At 36.2% G+C, this 20,272-nt stretch overlaps 1 protein-coding gene and 1 pseudogene across 2 annotated transcripts in view; both read left to right on the top strand.

The window, feature by feature from the left end:
- B3GALT1 (beta-1,3-galactosyltransferase 1) overlaps positions 1–20,272 on the top strand; it is a 547,925-nt gene that overhangs the window by 151,309 nt on the left and 376,344 nt on the right. The gene's annotated exons all lie outside the window — the stretch shown is intronic.
- LOC308248220 (small ribosomal subunit protein uS2-like) lies at positions 4,559–5,429 on the top strand (annotated as a pseudogene). The gene has a single exon. The product of its transcript is annotated as a small ribosomal subunit protein uS2-like (transcript).

The raw sequence follows: 20,272 nt of genomic DNA, 5'->3' as shown, positions 1-20,272 counted from the left end.
TAGTATCATCTAAAAGTGAGCAAATGAAAGATGGGATCTGCCTGAAATTTCATCCAAGGGCAAGGAAAGATCTAACCCCACAGAGTGAGTTGTCAGAGGCATTCATGAAAAAAAAAAATTGCCTTATTTTGCCCCATTTTATATGTTTATAGTTCGTATTCATTTTGTTCTTCAAGTCTTTTGCATCCTAAATAGGTTTTTGCTATATTCTGATAGCTGAGATAGTGTTAAATTCAATGGGATCATTCTTTTGTCAGTTTTTATCTATACTAACAGGTTTTCCTTTCTATACTTTAAAGCTGTTTAATGCATAAAAGGTTGTAGTTACTATATCGTTTTAGACCACTTTAATACTTGGATACTAATTTTCCTTTGAATATTATCAACTCTGCTTTCTTTCTAATATTTTTCTATGTGTTACTTTAATTTTTAAAAATTTTCAAATGTATGTGTTATCTGTTATTTTGTATTCAGTTGTTGGATTTGGGTATATGTGTTTATACTTTCCCAATTTATGAATTAATATTTAGAATTAAAGATATGTTTTTAGTCCTATTTCTACTACCTTATTCTATTTCTATAGTAAAAATTATTATAAGTTTTTAATAGCTATTGTTAAAGACAAAAAATTTAGCCTGGTAAATCAAATTGGCTTTATTAAGTGAGTAATGAATTGGGCAACATTCCATTGAGGGAGTAGAGACATACTCCCAGGAATTGTACAAAACAGTAAAGTTTTATGGGTAGAAGGTAGTTTGAGCAAGGAAGTTACTAGTAAAAAAAAAAAATAAAGGAAAGATTGTTTCAGGTCCTACCATTTGTTTTGTTGGGGAGGGGTGCAAAGGTTTTATCATACAGATTACCTCATTATTGCTGATTAGTAAATTTCAGGTAGACTGTTTTAAAAATCACATTTCTGGGAGAGATTGAAGTTTCAGTTAAGTCTTGGTTTGCTATTGCTGAGGCAAATGAAACTATTTGGGGCCTGCCATTTTTTAAAAACAATATGTTTAAGCATACATTTTGCTATCAATGTAAACATCTAATCAATATCTACAACCTCCCCTGCCAATGAGAAACTTACCTATTCCTCCTTCTCCCTATTTATCTTTCAGATTTTATAACTGTTTACAATTGTGGTTCCAATATAATATACTATGTTTTCCCAGTATGACTCTTTCATGAATCTTTGTTATAAAATCAGTATACCTACTTCACAGCTATAATATAACCAGTTATTTGGAGTTAAATACACACTTTCCTGAGCTCATGGCTTATTTTTCTTTTATCTTGAGTATTCCTGTATCTTGGATGTTTGTTTTATTTTGTTATTTTCTCAGGCATCAGCAAGAAAAGAAAACTTAAAGGTCTATAATAATAACATTTTAAACACATTATGAATATGAATTCAAAACACTGATTTAAAGGTACAAGAGTTGACCTTTGCACTTCTTCTCTTTGTGTCATAAATATTATATTTTTCCTAAAATTTCATGTTTTAGGTTAAAAGTCTGATTTAAGTATGATTTTTTTACCTATGAAAATAACTTTTTGTCTCTCTAGGGTTTTATGATTTTTCTTTCTTTATTTGATTGTTAATTTAGTTTAGTTTTATCCAGGTGTTTTCTTTTGGGGGGGTATTAGCCTTTATTTCTTATTATTTCTTACTCTTTACTAGCTCTGTTATCTCCCTCTGAAATGACCATTTTGCCTGCTATAAATCTCTTAAATTGATCCTCCATATCTCATAGCTATTTTTCATAATTTTCTTTTTTTCCCTTTGCATTGTGTTCTGAGAGAATTTCTTGTTTCAGCTTTTCAGATCCCTGCCTTGATCTTCTTGTTTTGCTTTTTGTCCTCTATTTTTTTTTCCTCCAGCCATAACCATTATTTTAGTCAACATTCTTATTGAGCTTTTAAAAATAATGATCATGGTTATTTTTTTAGCATTAAAAACAATTGGTTATTGATATTATAAACGAAAGAGTCTACATTGATCTGTACTAGTTACTAGACTGTTTATCTCTAATGGCCCTTGAGGACAATCAATCTAGAATCTGATTATAGGATCCCTGGCTGTCCTGGGTTAGACTGGGAATATGTTTGATCAAACGGGCTCTAGTATTACATGACATGAGTAGTTGAATTTCAAGGTTTGTGAAGAGATCCAGAGGTTGTTTACACCATGATTCCATTTTTGGCTTTGATCCTGTCACCCACAGAATGAATCTCTGGTGGCAGATTGTCTACTTCAGAGAATTGTTCTTTCATCTTTAATTGGATCAAACTACGTAACAGGGGAATTAAACAAGTTTGTACAGCCTTTTTATTAATGAGCCAACTGACTGCCCACCTTCAGCCTTGCTCCCAGTCTTTGCTGCCTCACATGTTGTGTTCGGTAACAGAGTCTCTGAAAAAGTTACCTTCTGGCAGTCTGTTTTTATAATATTGTGAGTCCTTACATTTCCCATGGTTTTCCACTAATCTTATATCATTTCAGAAATTCTTCAAGATTTGCAATGAGGGCACCCTTTACTGTTAACCATCATTACAATACTGTATTAATTCTTACTTTTATTTTCATTTTAACATTTCAGTGGGTTTGGAAAGAACAAGAATAGTCAAATGCCCTTCTGGTTTTAATGACTCAGATTATTGGATTTAGCTATTTGATTATTAAAAAGCAGGTGCATTTTTTTAAAACTGTAAGGTGTCTTATATTATTTACAAAATAATAATTGGGAGAATTATGATTCTGATATCCAGTTCTCTAAATTAATTCACTTGTAAATGGTTGAAGTGGGATATTTTGCTATTTATGACTTCTGTCTCACTTTCCTTAACTTTTACTGGAAAGATACATTGAAAATCTGGCAAGAAAACACATTCAGCAGCAGAACTACTCAGGAAGAATATCAGCTGCCTTGCCTTTGCTTCCTGAATTCAGATCAAAATATTCAGTCAGATGCTTTCATCCTACACAAACAAAGGGGGTTGCCAGTGTATAAGGACGAGAGAATCATCCTTTTCTTTTTTGACACTTCTAGCAAAGAATGGCAATGAACCCTCCTCATATCTGCATCTCATAATCCATTAAAACAAAGAAAAAACATTAAAGATATGATTTGAAGGTGGGAACTCTACTGGAGAAAGGTCATGGCATAGCATCCTACACAGTTATTCCGCTACCCTGCAATTGTGTTCAGGGGAATCATATCTGCAAAGCTTATTTTCAAATCATTCTTTAATTGTAGCTCTTTCTTTCTGAAGCACTTCACGGGTCAGGATCATGGACTCATGTTGATGACTAGGTGTTTTCCACCTTCAACTTCTTCCTTAAATAATGGAAGGACTTTTTATTCCCTTGCTCCAAAGGCATAAGAATGTATGGACTTGTTATTTACCAAAGAAGAAAGAAAAATGAACGTGCACTGGGTAATTTAATTTCTAAAGCACTTCATCTTTTTCCTGGGAGAGACTCCCAGCCATGCAACCTTCAGAGTGTAAACAAAAATGAATGAATGATTTAGCAGTAATATTGTTTTCAATTTTGATGTGAATTAAAAACTGAAAGTTATTCAGAATATTCTTTCATTCAAATTAATCTTTGCTGGATGCCTCATACATTATTCAGAATGCTGTGGTGCAATGACCAATTCCATATGAATGCTATGTGGCTTATTTTGTTCTAAATAGAGCCTCTACCAGCTGCATGAATATCTGTAATTAAATGACAGTTTTTTATGTAAAATATATTTTAAAAATATTTTTTTGGTTTTTTTTTTAGTAACTTTTTATCGCCATGCTGGTTTCTCAGTGGAATAACAACATAGATTCATAAATGAGAGCACTACCACTCTTCTAATATTTTGGGACTAGAGACTAATTTTAAAATAGTTCATATTTTGTAAACATTTCATGTTCAATTATCTGTGGGTCTCAGGAGTATTTGAAATACTTATCAATGCTGAAAGAGGCAGAAATGACAAAGTCGTCACAGTGGAAAGCTTCCTAGCTGCATGGTTATTATGTGCAATCTGAGGGAGGTCCAGTAATGAACATTTGTAGCATCATTCAGATATACAGGTATAAGAATTGTCCTTCCAGAAACATTAAAGCACAGTGCTTCTCAAACTTTAATGGGGAAATAATCAACCAAATATCTTGTTAAAATATAGATTTCGATGCAGTAGATCTTAGGACTGCCCTAAGAATCTGAATTTGTAAAAAGCACCCAGCCAAGGCTACTGGTTCAATAAACCATACTTATATGAGAACAAAATGTCTAGGGACTGGACCTCAAGTTTGCAAATCCAAAACCTCAACTTTGCCAATTTACCTAGAATCTGATCATGAAAAGATGACACGCAACAACCAAAGAGACAAGAGGCTGATGAATAAGCCAAATTGCCAGTTTAATTATGGTTCTGTTTCTTAACTCTGAGTGCCACGAGAATCACTTACAGAACTTCAGGGTTTAGCTTTTCTCCGTACTATCCTGAGGGGGCCATCCGGCATTGTTCTTGGTTCCCATGTAACTTAAAGGGAAACCTTCACAATGACTGGAGCCCTTGATGTCCTGCAAATGAAGGAGGAGGATGCCCTCAAAGTCCTTGTAAGCAGAAACCCACTTATGGGGCACCAACCTTGACTTGCAGGTGAAACAGTACACCTACAAAAGGGAGAGTGATGGCAGCTACATTAGAAATCTGAAGGGAACCTGGGAGAAGCATCTGCTGCCAGCTCTGCCATTGTTGCTATTGGGGACCCCACTGATGTCAGTGTCACATCCTCCAAGAATACTGGCCAGTGAGCTGTGCTGAAGCTGCTGCTGCCACCGGAGCCACAACTGCTGCTGGCCGCTTCACTCCTGGAACCATCACTAACCAGATCCAGGCAGCCTGCTGGGAGTCAAGACTTCTGATCCCAGAGCTGACCACCAGCCTCTCACAGGGGCTTCTTATGTTAAGCTGCCTACCACCTCTCTGTGTCACACAGACTCTCCTCCGCACGCTGTGGACATTACCATCCCAGGCAACAGCAAGGAGGCTCACTCAGTGGGTCTGATGCAGTGGATGCAGGCCTGGAAGTTCTGTGCGTGTGTGGCACCATCTCCCACAAAAATCCATGGGAGATCATGCCTGATCTCTATGTCTACAGAGATACAGAAGAGATTGGAAAGGAAGTGCAGGCTGCTGTTGAAAAGGCTGTGTGACCAAAGAAGAGTTTTAGGGTGGATGGACTGCTCCAGCTCCCCAGTTCACTGCTGCTCTGCCTGAGGTCGCAGGCTGGTCTGAAGACGTGTAGGTGCCCCCTCTGTGCCCACTCAGCAGTTCCCTACCGAAGGCTGGAGCGCTCAGCCTGCCACTGAAGACTGTTCTACAGCCCCCACTGCTCAGGCCACTGAATGGGTAGGAACAACCAACTAGTGGTCTTAAACTGTTATTCCACAAACTTTTTTTTTTTAAATATATTTTATTGATTTTTTACAGAGAGGAAGGGAGAAGGGATAGAGAGTTAGAAACATCGATGAGAGAGAAACATCGATCAGCTGCCTCCTGCACACTCCCCACTGGGGACGTGCCCGCAACCCAGGTACATGCCCTTGACCGGAATCGAACCCGGGACCCTTCAGTCCGCAGGCTGACGCTCTGTCCACTGAGCCAAACCGGTTTCGGCTTCCACAAACTTTTAAACAGAATGGAAGTAAGGTTGACAGAAAATAAACAGTTTCTAAAAAAGAAAAAGAAAAAAAAGAATTTCAGATCTTAGACCCAATTCCATGGAATCATGATTTAATTGGTCTGAAATGGTGCTAATATCTATACTTGTTCAAATTACCCCAGTGATTCTAATATGCAGCCGCATTAAGGATCGCTGATTTACATAGACCTGTGGTCGGCAAACTGCGGCTCGCGAGCCACATGCGGCTCTTTGGCCCCTTGAGTGTGGCTCTTCCACAAAATACCATGGCCTGGGTGAGTCTATTTTGAAGAAGTGGCATTAGAAGAAGTTTAAGTTTAAAAAATTTGGCTCTCAAAAGAAATTTCAATCGTTGTACTGTTGATATTTGGCTCTGTTAACTAATGAGTGTGCCAACCACTGACATAGACAATTATAATGCCAAGTAGATGAAGTACTAGTGTTAGTTGAATAGCACATTTTCTTTCCTGAAGCGATGTCTACATAGAGAGCCCATGTGAAGTTGGTGGCTTACTTGGGGAATGTAGAATCATGGGGAAGGGGTTAAATAACCTACATCGTTGTCCTAATCAAGCCTGATAGGTACACCTTCACCAGAGAATACATTTGCCAGGGAGGCAGGTGTGTAGAGGGGCTCCTCATGGCGCTTCTCCAGTTGATTCTGGGCTCCCATTTTCTGCACTAAGGCAGAATACCCCACCTCTGTTATTTTCCTTTATTATTTAAAACAATTTCTCACAAAGACTTACACTATATTTACTTACCCGTGTTTACCTTAATCATTTATTTCCAGGTCCCTAACATTCTTAGTCTCCTTGATTGGAAGTAGGTGTCTCAGAATCTCCGCCATGGTTCACTTCATGGTTTATGCCTTAGGGTGGATTTTCTTTGTGTGTATATATATATATATATATATATATATATATATATATATATATATATATATATAGTATTTCCTGCTAGTTTCCTTCTTTTTAAGTTTCTTCCTTAGAATGTAAGCCTTATTTCTAAATTATAGGACAGCCCTGCTTATGTTATATTTCCTAAATTATTTGTTCAGCATACATAGATAAAATATATGAAATGCAATGTGTATGTTCTGCTAATTTTACACAAAGCTAATGCAAGAGCTTTTTTAAAAAAAATTTTTTTTTTATTGATTTTTTTTTTTACAGAGAGGAAGGGAAAGGGATAGAGAGTTAGAAACATCAATGAGAAAGAAACATCAATCAGCTGCCTCCTGCACACCTCCTACTGGGGATGTGCCCGCAACCAAGGTACATGCCCTTGACCGGAATCAAACTTGGGACCCTTCAGTCCGCAGGCCGATGCTCTATCCACTGAGCCATACTGGTTTGGGTGCAAGAGCTTTAATATTTACAAAGCTAAAATGAGATTGGGTAGAGATATTTTGGTGTAGGGTCATAGAACAGTGCTCCTTTTTATCGTTTAGGAAAAAGTGCTTACATAAAATTGAAATGATATTTACAAAGGCACTTCTTACAAGGCACTTCAATTTGAAAATGGGACAAGTGCCAATGGCGTGTTTAACTGACTTTCTGTATTTAAATGGGGAAATGGTTGATCAAGAATTCTTTTTTTTTGGGGGGGGGTAAACTTTTACTATCATAAACTCAATGGAAATTTGAACAACATGTAATTTTGAGAACATATAAAAGGAAAATGTAGTAATCAGGATTTCTTAGTGAAGTTTTGTCAGGCTAATTGAATTTTCCTCTCTGTCAGAATGATAGCACTGATATATCAGCTGAAATATCAGCCGTAATTTACCTTGGCTTTAAATGAGCTTCAGTTCTACTTGTTTGGCATACAGATTACAGATTTTTGAAAAGTTGTCTAGACTTGAATCTTGTATGATTAGTTTTATTCATCCACACCAGAGACTTATCCACAATTATCAGATTTTTGTACCTGTGCACTAAATTTTTATTGATATCATAATCATATCTATGTTATATTTGTATATTCTTTTTTTTTTAAATATATTTTATTGATTTTTTACAGAGAGGAAGGAAGAGGGATAGAGAGTTAGAAACATCGATGAGAGAGAAACATCGATCAGCTGCCTCCTGCACACCTCCTACGGGGGATGTGCCCGCAACCAAGTTACATGCCCTTGACCGGAATCGAACCCGGGACCTTTCAGTCCGCAGGCTGATGCTCTATCCACTGAGCCAAACCGGTTTTGGCTATTTGTATATTCTTAATACACAACAGCACATAAACTGGAGTTTTCATATATAATAATAGCAACAGGAATGTTGTGTGGGTGCGTTTGTGTGTGTGGGGGTGCATGTGGGTACATTTGTGTGTGTGTGTGTGTGTTTGTCTAAACCACACAGAGCCAACAGTCTGCAAGGGGAAGGTTAGCTTGGTTTGGAATGTCAGGACTTACTTGGATAAAGCATAACATACAGCTCAGAATGGATAGTGTATTAATCAGGTTTCTTGAGAGAATGGAACCAATAGAATATACGTATGATGGAATAATGGCCTCGTAATTTTGCTGTCTTATCTTGAAGCCCACTAAAATCAACAAAACTAAAATACACTGAGTTGCCAGATTATTATGATCTCTGAACGCATAATAATCTGGCCACTCAGTGGATATCCTATATAATAAAAGGCTAACATGCAAATTGTCCCCTCAACCAGGAGTTCAACCAGCAGGCAGGCCGGTCAACCACCCATGTCCCCTCCACCTGGCCAGGCTGGCCGGACCCCACCCATGCACAAATTCATGCACCGGGCCTCTAATACACACACACACACACACACACACACACACACACACACACACATATGTATATATACTGAGTGGCCAGATTATCATGCGTTCAGAGATCATAATAATCTGGCCACTCAGTGTATATGGATCATTGGAGGTGGGTGAGGCCCGAACATAGCCTGGAAAGTGGCAGATATTTAATATATGTATGTTAAATTGATCATTTTTAGCACAGTAAAGATATATATATTTATTAAGGAATTGGCTCATGTGATGATTATGGAGGCTAAAAAGTCCCCCAGTCTGTTCTCTGCAATCTGAAGATCCAGGGAAACTAGTGGTATAATTCAGTCCAGCAATATGAAACTTTGATTCAAATGTATATATGCATGTATAAATATGTGTGTGCTAGTAAGTTGCACTGTAAAATACTTAACGACTAGCTGTCTTGGGGTAAATTGCTCTAATTTATAGTTTGTCAAACTCCATGTTTAAATGCTATACCTCTCTCTTGTCCCTAGCACATGTCAAGCTATCAATGTAACTCTATTGAAAGTGGAGTTGGGTAGGATGCACAGTGCAACTGTAAATATATAGTATGTAAATAACCTTAAGAGCATAGAGTAAATATAGTAAAATAATTAGAAATTGATATGATTATTACCTTTACTTTTAATAGAATGTATTTGATTTTAAGTTATATAATTTAATGTTTAATAATGGCCATTTTAAACCACTGTTTCACAACATTCCTGAAAATTAACAGTCAACTCTCATGAGCTGGTATGAGACAGATTGAGCATACAATTGGACTGTGCCAGAAAGTTAGAAAGCTACTGGTTAGCCATTTCCCATGCTTACAGCTGACTCAAAATGAATGAGAGGAAATGGCATATGTAATAAGCCTTTTCAAGACCTTTATTCTTTCTCTGGACTACCTAAACTTTTCTATTAAGAGAGAAACTCCATCCATTTCACTTTCCTTTAATTAAATTATTTCCTCCCTAAAAATTGGCAAATGTATCTATCTTTGTCTCTATATCTCTCTCTAATTGCATTTGGGCCCTGAAGGGAAGAGAAGAGTTGAAAACCATCTGATATCCAAAGGTTGGTGTAATTTTATGTCATTAACTTCAATAAGGAGCTAGGAATAATAATAATTTAAATGCAGTTAGCTTCCATTGGCTAGTTCATGTTCACCATATTAAGTGTTTCTCATCGTAATCTTCATTTCACTATAGTATACTGTAAAAATAAATACAAATTTAACCCTTTCTGCCTACATATTCTCTCTGATATTTACTAAAGGATATCAAAGGAAGTAGCTTATTCAGGAACAAACTTTCAAATGTGACAACAGGATAAGTGCCTTATAAGTTTGTTCTGTGACATCTTTCCTCAGAGCTTTTTAGCATGTTAATAAATGAATGTGGATTTATTTGTGAATGAATTCATTTTCCACTTAAGCTTATGGAGGACATTATAAGCCTTTTCCTCAAGGCACAACTTATGGCCTCTCTTCCTATTGACTTACTCTAGTTTACTTTGTCTTTTCTGTATCTATTATACTTATTTTCTTTGTGGCAAAACTAGAACTCCATTGTTCTCTCATTACCACCTTAACTTCACTAAATTTTAATATCCATGAGATCAGAATCTTATACTTTATTTTTGTCCCCATAACCCTTACCAGCATTAGGAAGACAGTAGTATACAATGCCTGTTAAAGTTTATTAGGAAGAAGTGTGACGTTCTGTACATGTGTCTACACAGTCAGCTCCTCTTAATAATATTAATAATGTATTAGTAGTAGTATTTATTGCTTAATAATGCTAATCACTATATCTTGCATTGATTATTCTTTTCATTCTCACCACAAACGCTAGGTAATAGAAAAAGAATTGTCTCATGATCACGTAGTTTGACTGGCACCAGGAAATTTGTCTCTAGAATCAGGTTCCATAATTGTTTACTCTTCCACATCACATACAGATATGATTAAGCAGTAGTACCATGTTTTAAATGTCTGCCAACAAAAATTATTAACACTGAAGGGTTTCAATGCTTTTAAGACTGGGTAAAAATGGACTTTAGGGTTTTGGATGTTCTCTAAAGGTAACCCAGGAAAAGAAACTAAAATGACAAGTGTAAGACCAAATATATGAGTAGCACTGAAAATAAGCTCTGAGTAATATAGACATTTGATTTGCACTCCTTAGAAAGTAAGAAACAAGAGATATGGGGAAATCCATTGAAAATTTACTGTGAAGACAGGAAGCATTTGTAAGATCAGACTTTATGTTTTAGGCCTATCAAACTCAAGAGGATCTGAGCAAGGAGACAAGCTAAGCTTTGGGGCTGAGCCATCCTTTTCAAAACCTCTACCTTACTCAGGTCTGAGACACTTAATTGTTCTATCTTTAATCTTTAATATAATTTCTAAGAAAAGTCAAACTGAAAGAGATGGGCTTTCTAAAACATAGTTACCTTAAATGATTTATATGAGGAATTCATTACTAGGTACCAAGAGTCCGTGTGTGTGTGTGTGTGTGTGTGTGTGTGTGTGTGTGTAAGAGATCTCTTTCTATTTAAAATGATGATTTGGAAAAAAACAAATCATCAGATGGATAATCATATAATACCCTTATTGCAAAGCTTCAGCTATTTATTAAAGAAGGTAAAAGAAAAAGAAAAATGTAAATTCTTGGCCTTAATAAAGTAATAATTCTGCTTTTCAGACAAAAATAAAATGTATACTATTTTGAATGGGCTTTTTTTCCTTGTTAAGAAGGTAAAATTGTGGTCTCCTGTGGCATTTTTTTTGGCTGTTTGAAAATTTCATGGTATTCTAATTAAGAAGAAAAATATAATTCATCCTATATCTAGGGAAAATTTTGAGTGCTAAATGTGGCCAGTCTTTATCTGTTTAGTAGAATCAGAATTCACCCAATATAAGGAAGAATAAGGCAGCACAAGATACTGGCTGTGAATATAGGTTATTGAAGTCAGATAATTTTAAATTAGAAACTCAGCTTTTCTAATTATTAGTCGAGTAACCTTAAAGTTACCAAATTTCCCTTAACCTCCGTCTTCAAATCTCTGACATAGCTATGAATGGAAATATTGACTCAAAGGATCATTGTGGGAAGTAGATGATCTAACAGATAGATGTGAGGTGCCAAAGGCAATAAATGGGAGTTACAATATTATAATATAAACTCAACTCTCTGATTTTCATTCATGTATTATTCACAGCATAACTGATCACAAGAACATTTTTTAAAATTGTTTTGGCATTGAGGTCCATTCTGCTCAATTCTTTATGTGTTGATATAAGTAATATACTATTTTAAAGTATCCAAATAGTCCTTGAGAGGGACACTCATTTTAGCATAGACAGACAGACAGACAGAAAAAGACATACCTTGGTTTTCCAGATGAGGCATTCCCACAGTTATTTTGAGGTAACTGCTAATTCTTCTGCTTTAGTCCTTTGTATAAATCTAAGATTTTCTTTCCATTCTGGAATGTGAAGAAGAAAGTATTTAAGAAACTTTTAAGTATTAAGAAAGAGGAAAGTATTTAAAAGAAAAAAGATCAGCTGATTGAACTTATTTGAGTGTGTATTTTTGATATAGCTTAAAGTATTTGTTCATAATTATATAAAGACTAGAGGCCCATTGCACGAAGAGATTCATGCAATAGGCCTTCCTTTCCTTGGCTTCCAGCACCGGTTTTCTTCCAGCACCCGGAACCCAGGCCTTCGCTCTGGCCAGAGTCTGCCGTCTTGTCTTTGCTGCAGACTCCGGCCAGAGTCTGCCATCTTCACTGCAGACTGCCGTCTTCATCTTTGCTACTGACTTTGGCTGGAGTCTGCCATCTCTGTCTTCGCTGCAGGCTCCGGAGTCTGCAGTCTTGTCTTCGCTGTGGCACTCCGCTACTGTAGATCCCTTCGCCCCCTGCCCTCCCTCTCATAGCAGGCGTCCTGCCTGCCTGGCCACTCCACGCCTGGAGCAGCTGGGCAGCTGCCATCTTTAGCCTTCTAATTTGCATACTCACTCTGATTGGCTGTGGGTGTAGCGGAGGTATGGTCAATTTACATGTTTGTCTATTATTAGGTAAGATATGTATATTCAAATGTATTTTATAAAGAATTCCAGAAAGCAAATGTACATTATTTTTAATTATCTAAAAAATGGTCCACTATTTGAGCTTGACTGTAAAGCATAATAAAGCCAAGTGATAAAAAATAACTTCATATCACATAAAGGGAAAGTAGACAATTTACTGGAGATGTGACTGGGTTTCTTTTCCCCTCCCTTCAATAAGGTAATTTCTTCCCATCTCCAAGGGCCTTTCTCACAGTGATCTTGGTGAAAGAAGAGCTCTGTGACATTGCCTGCAGGAATCATCTGCTGCTTCTAAGTCAGTCACAGGTTTTGCTTCAAGGCAAGAAAACACTTTGTTCCCACTCACACCTGAGCTTACTGTCTTCAGAAAGCTTCACCCTCCTATAAATGCAACACCATCTCTTATAGTCAGATGGAAATATTTTAATGAATTTCTCAAGGAAGTGTTACTCATAGCCCAGTTTCATTAATATGTCCAGGCCAGGGAGCTGTAGAGTTTGGTGGGGTTTTTTTTTTAAGAAAAGAAATAAGATGGTAAGAGATCAAAACAGGAAGCAATAAATTTGATAATGAAATATGAATATATCCAGTATATACACATGATATTTATGGATGTTTTAAGCAGGATGGTTTTGAAACTCTTTTTTCTAAAAAAGCTATTAACTTGGTCCCAGTAAGCTGTGCACCTTATTGTATATTAGTAATAGTAACTACTAGCATGCTCCTTCATATGTAAAAGTGACACACTATGCTGTAGCAGTAGACCTTTAGATGGAAGCAAACTCATCTACACTTTCCTATAGTCAGTCTAATGACCAACAAAGATAGGAGGCATTCACATTCTGGAGATGAGAAGGCAGAGGAGAAGGAAAGGGGGGTGTGCTTAGCAAGGAGAACAGCAGAGCTGACTGACCTCATCAACATCAAGCATCTTTATCTGAGCTAATCTATAATATTCTTTGTTTCCCTGGTGAAAAGGAAAAGTCCAGAAATCCAGGTATTCTCTTGGCTATTACTTAATGTAGCGCCTCCCCCAGTCATTACATTTGATAACTCATAAATAATCCTCAGCAGCCGTGTTGAGTTATGAAATTACTTAGCAGAGCAAATAGTAAAGAACAAAAATGTAAAAGAACAAAGACTGCTTTATTTATTTGAATTCTTCTTACCATATATTTGTAAAACCATATTATAAACTGTTGACTGTGTCTTGCTCTGTCAGCTAGAGTTTTGATATGATGACATATGACTGGCAGAGTTGCGTTCCTTATAGAGATGAGAGCAAAAGGCCATTCCATGGTAAAGATAATGAGGAGATTCATAAATTGGCTGTTAATTCAAAATGTCACTTTGTGTAGCACTTGTTTTTTATTTGTCAAGAATACTTGTTTTTCACAACTGGAATAAAGCAATCAAGTAAGCAAATTAATTCAGCATACGCTTCATAAACTTGATACAATATACATATATATATAGATGTAAACTAGAATATATAATATGAGATTAATGTATTCATTCACTCAAGAAACAGTTATTGTTTAACATGTGCCAAGCACTGTTTAAAGCATTGGAGTAAACCAAGACCCTACTTCATGGAGCTTATATTCCAGTGGAGGAAAATAGGTAATTAATAAATATCCACACAACTATAATATGCTAGTTGAAGATAAGTGCTTAGAAAATGTACAAAGCATAGTAAAGGGGTAGAAAGGAATAGATAGTGATGACATTTATTGCTCAGTTGGAAATTCAAGGGCCATGAAACTGAAAGAGCATAGCTTTCTGGAATGATGTCAGTCTTCATAAAATTCTATAGATGATTAATTTTTATAATCTGAAAGACTGTAATATCATTGAAAACTATTTTATGGCTTTAGGACTATGATAAATAATTTTCAATATAAATTACTTTGAGAGTGGACGATAAAATGTTTTTTTAAAATCAAATATAATAAAAATAACAGGGACATGATAAGAAAAGAACATAGACTATTTCTCATTACATAAATGCAAAAATCTTACCCAAAATATTAACAAACTAAATTCCATGATATGTAAACAGGATAATACGTAATGATCTAGTTGGGTTTACTAGTATTTCAATGATGCATGATTCAAAAATGTAATCATTATAACTTACCATATTTGCAAAATAAGTGAGATGTTCATCTCAATAAATACAGAAAAGAAATTTGACAAAATTCAACATTTCTTCATAATTTATTAAAACTTCTAAATTAGTAATAGGAAAGATTTTCCCAATATGACAAGGTATTTCTGACATTATACTTAATGATGAAATGCTCACTACTTACCCCACAAGAACAGGAACAAGGCAAGGATTTCCTTATACCCACTTATATTTAACATTGTACTGGAGGACCTGTCCAGTAAATAAAATGCAAAGAAAGAAATGCCAAGGGTTTAGAATAAAAGATGACATGGTAAATATGAAGATAGGACAAAGGAATCTGCAAAAATTATTAGATTAATAAGTAAATTTAGCAAATTCTCTGGACCTGAAGTCAACATTTAAAAAAAAAAAAATGCATTTCTAGGTAACAATGCAGTGGATTTGAAAAGATGGTCACTAAAGATAGATAGATAGATGATAGATAGATAGATAGATAGATAGATAGATAGATAGATAGATAGACAAAAAGGCATGCGACATGTACAAGAATTTTGTTATGAGTTGAATTATATTCCATTTGAAACAAACACTGAACTCCTAACCCCATTGAGTACTTCAGAATGTGTTTTATTTGAAATAGGGTCATTGCACTGGTAATCAAGTTAGAGTGCTATCAGTAGGGTGGGCCCAATCTCATATGACTGGTGTTCTTTTAAAATGGGGAAACCTGGACACACAGACAGACATGCACAGAGGGAAGATGATGTGCATACACACAGAGACAAGATGAACATGTAAGTGGAGTGACTGCTGCATCCACAGGCCACAGAATGCCAAAGATCGCCCACAAACCACCCCAAGTGAGGAAAAGGCAAGGAATGATCCCCCTGGCAGTGGTTCTCAACCTTTCTAATGCCGTGACCCTTTAATACAGTTCCTCATGTTGTGGTGACCCCCAACCATAAAATTATTTTCGTTGCTACTTCATAACTGTAATTTTGCTACTGTTAATTACAGTTATGAAGTAGCAACGGAAATAATTTTATGGTTGGGGGTCACCACAACATGAGGAACTGTATTAAAGGGTCGCGGCATTAGAAAGGTTGAGAACCACTGCCCTATAGGTTTAAGAGTAGCTTGGCCCTACTGTTAGCCTTCAGAAGTGTGTGATAAGTAATTTCTGTTTTAAGCCATCCAGTTTTGGGCACTTGGAAGGAAACAAATATCGTTCCTATCAACATTATTTGTTATTTCTAATATTTGGAAATAACCCACATATTTGTCAGTAGTAGTAAAGATTTTTTAAAATGTAGAATGTTCATATATTGGGTTATATTCATGCATTGGAATAGGAATTAAATCAAGAGAGTACAGCTGCAAGTACTGATATAAAGAGAAAGCTAATGGGTAGATAGATAAGATAGATCCATAAATAAAGTTAAAAAAACAGTTAAACTAACCTCATTATTATTAGAAGTCGGAATAATGACCTGTTTGGAAGAAAGAGGTAAAGAGTGATTTGAGGAGATATACAAGGTGGTCTTCTGCGGCACTAATATTCTTGAAATAGTATGAAACACTCCTTCTATGGCTCAGAGAACTGTAGAAGCCAAACCTATAAGATGAACTATTTAGTGGTATCCTGAGAAACATAGTATCAGCACTAAAATTGTGTACTCTGAAGCCAGCCTAACAAAGTGTAAAAGCCCAGCCCTATCACTTGCTGGTTAAATATCTTTTGGAAACTTATACCTGTATGCTTCAGTTTCTCATCAGTGAAATTGAGTAACATTATCTTAGGGTTCTGTTATGGGAGTTAAATAAGTTAATGCTTTTAAAACACTTAGAATAGTGGTTGAATATTTATTTAACATGGTTTAGTATATATTTATTAAGTATGTGTGTGTGTGTATATATATATATGTGTGTGTATATATATATATATATATATATATATATATATATATATATGCCTAATATGCTAAGTGTCCCTCCAACCGTTCGACTGTTCAAGCAGTCACTATGACGTGCACTGACCACCAGGTGGCAGGTGCTCTAACCAGTAGGTTAGCTTGCTGCTGGGGTCCAGCCGATCGGGACTGGGCAAGACGGGCCGGACACGCCCTGGAGTCCTTCCACAGCCCCTCCTGTATGGCCAACCTACTGCGGTCCTCCCCGGCCAGCCCCAATGGCCCCGATCGGCCCCAATTGGGAGTGGGCAAGATGGGCCAGACTTGCCCTGGAGCCCTCCCGTGGTCCCTCCCTGGCCAGGGTGGGGTCCCGGATTACAAGAGGGCGCAGGCCAGGCTGAGGGACCCCGCTGGTGCACACACACCAGGCCTCTAGTGTGTTTATATATTTGCATGCATTTATTATGTATGTATTTATTACATATAGTATATATTAAATATATTATATATTGGAAAAAACAAAAAATATCTTGAGAAAAAATTTGAAACTATGGAATTTTAAGATTTCATATTTAGAATTAAAATAGTTTTTTCCATTTATACTAAGGCTGTACAAACTAGTAGGTAGTACATGGATGCATACACTAAAGCATTAAGCAGTACATGTGAACAAATGTGTACATGATCACACATTCTGAACCTTAATAAAATGCATCTTAAATAATTCTTGTTTATACTTAAAATGTGATCAAACAGACACTTGCAATTAACATATTGTCAAACCATAGTTGTCTTTCTAGCAATATGAAACTATACTGGAAAATAGGTCTAATTATCATTCATATGTTCAGGTATCAACACATGATTTTAATTAATATGTATGATCATAAAAACTATTGTTAACATTGAAAAATTACTGTATGTGTGTGTGTGTATATATATATATATCCAAAACCTATGCAAATTAGTACCAAATTATATAAAATTATTTCTATAAGATTTGCAACAAAAGACTGCCTTCCCACAGCATTGATTCTAAAGATTAAAATTGTTATTTTTATCCTGAACACTCATCTGTCCACTTTCAAAAATAAACTCCCATCACAGGTACTTTCCTCTGAACTAGAACCTTGATGTATATTCATGAGTTCTAGGACCAAGGGCTCAGCAGGACATCTCACCAACTTCAAACCCAATGTCTCTACTTGATCTAGCTCTATCCCAAGGGGAATTTATCTGGAGCCATTATTTCATACTACCAAGAAGTTCATAAAATTCACTGGCATTATCATCCCCAAGAAGGGGCTCATTAATAATTTTCTGCTGTCAAATGAATACAGAAAAATGCTAAAAATTGGTTAATTAATTTTTCTGAGTTCTGGCAATTAAAATTTAAGTAGAAATAGTAGTTCATATATGTTCTTTCTTTTATTTTATTAAGAAATCGTTTTAGTCCCAGCTTCCTATCTTTAAATTGTAGTTAATATATAGATAGGTTTGTAATCTAATGCAGTTCTTGGAATCTTGTAAAGGTTTGGATTTTAAAGGATACAAAGTGCTGTTAGATTATTTTAATAACTATGTAATAGCTATTGAGTATTCTGTTTTCTTTTTGGTAAAAGCATCGATATCTAAATTGTTGGGAACAGAAGGAGCTGGAGAGGAATTGGGCTACTGAGTTGAGGCTGAGCATGCCCCATAATCTCTATAGCCCACTCCTGCTCTATAGCCCACTCCTGACTGCACAGTGTCATGGTCCATCCCACCCATGTTCAAGACTTTACAGTTGTTGCTTAAAATTATATTCACCAGTCTTTCAGCTTTTCTTTGTGAGATATAGAAGACCAGTTTCTGGGAGCTTCTTTATATTTAAATAATTTTGAAAAGCACTAAAGAAATGTAAAATTAAAAATAAACTATGTGCCTACCTTTCCAGGCAGCTTGATCAATTTTGCGTACCTATTGTAAGGAAGCATTCATAGCCTCTGTCCTAAGGGTTCATTATTCTACATAGAAAATAGGCTCGTGGCTTTTGGCAGCTTGATATTTTATTATCCTTTATATAGGTAGGTAAGAGCAGGCTGATTGAAGAGATTTATTATAATGTAGTTTCAGCTCCTTGATCCTGTACAATGGGGAAAGTGAAGAAGAATCTGCTAAAAATAGATTAGCAGAATGCCGGATAAACAAAATGAAGAGACCCTTTCTTGTTTAAGTTTCTTTTCTAAAAGAGCTGGTAGAAACTGTTATTTCTGAACAGGACCTGCTAATTAATTAGCGCATAATAAATATGTGTGCGTATTGAAAATAAAAACTGACATTTGGTTCCTTTATGCCACATAAATAGAACCAAGACTTGGTGGGAAGACACATTCCTATATATCAATTATTCTTTCCTAGATGTTTATTCCTTCAAAGTTAGCAGTGAGAGAGAAAAAAATTAATATACCAAACTCTATCTCCTAAATTCCTCCCCTTGAATTTGAAAGATGGGTTTTGTAGTTGAAGACATAAGAGAACAGATGTAGAAACTGAGATTTTGGCAGCCTCCATCAGAAACTAATGAGCTTTGGGGAAATCCAGCTGATACAGAGTTGGTTAGATTACTATCCAAACTATAGGGCATCTTAACACCTACTGTGACCTGGCTTCAAGGTGGCACATGGAAACTGACCGGAGGTAACCTTTCCAAATTACTTATAGAATTATTAAACATTAAAAAAAACTATCCAGTGTAGTATTAGTCAATATATCAAAAATCAACTTTCCTATTAATATATACACTACACATACTCCTTTTGAAGTAGGAGCCAAAGGTCACAGTACTTTAATCTTGGTGGGTGCCTTACATGGCCCATTAGTCACCATAAAGCTATGGGTGGTCTTCCCTTCATGATGTCAAGACTGTGGATAATACCTTGTGGAGAGCCCTGGGTCCCCAGCAAGGTGCGAGGAGAGCAGAGGAAAGCATGAAACACTGTGGTAACAGACCATGAAAGCTCAGGATTCTTTTACTCTGTAGTATGGAACTCCCTTTCTGTAATTAGTTCTCTAGTGGTTTTGCTGTTCACTTCCTTGCTTTGATTGGTTATATACTAACTAGCTAATTTCAGTGTGTTCAATGTTTCAGTCTGTGTTTTAGTATCTTTAAGTGTGTGAGTATCTTGCTGCATGTTTGACTCTGCTGTTCCCACGTAGCTGGCTGTGGTTTGATAGGATATACAAATTAGCCAATCTTTATATGTTGATGCTGATAAGTTGCTGTCATGAAACTTCAAACCAGAATACATGCATATATATTTTTCAGTTACTCAGTCCCGTTATAGCAATGTGTGTGATAGGAAGGATGTGAAATAAAAGTAGAGTTGGGAGATGGAGACAAAAATGAATAGGAATCCCTTTACCAACGTGGTAGCACCCAAGTATATTAGATATTTCCAAACTACCTCAGCATCCTCCCAAATCATGGGTCTAATCCAATATTTCCTATAAAATCTAATCTCACTGTAGGCTCTACCCTTTGGGTCTAGTGGATCCAGCTTGATGACTTATACCCTGCTGAACCTTCAGTAACTTCTCATGACACTGAAGGATAAAGCTAAACCTCTGATCATAGTCTAAAAGGTCCTACCCAAATTTACTCCTG

The sequence above is a fragment of the Plecotus auritus genome (genome assembly GCF_963455305.1).
Source record: "Plecotus auritus genome assembly, chromosome: 5".
In the NCBI taxonomy this organism is placed as follows: domain Eukaryota; kingdom Metazoa; phylum Chordata; class Mammalia; order Chiroptera; family Vespertilionidae; genus Plecotus; species Plecotus auritus.
This window is presented reverse-complemented; position numbering and strand designations above follow the sequence as displayed.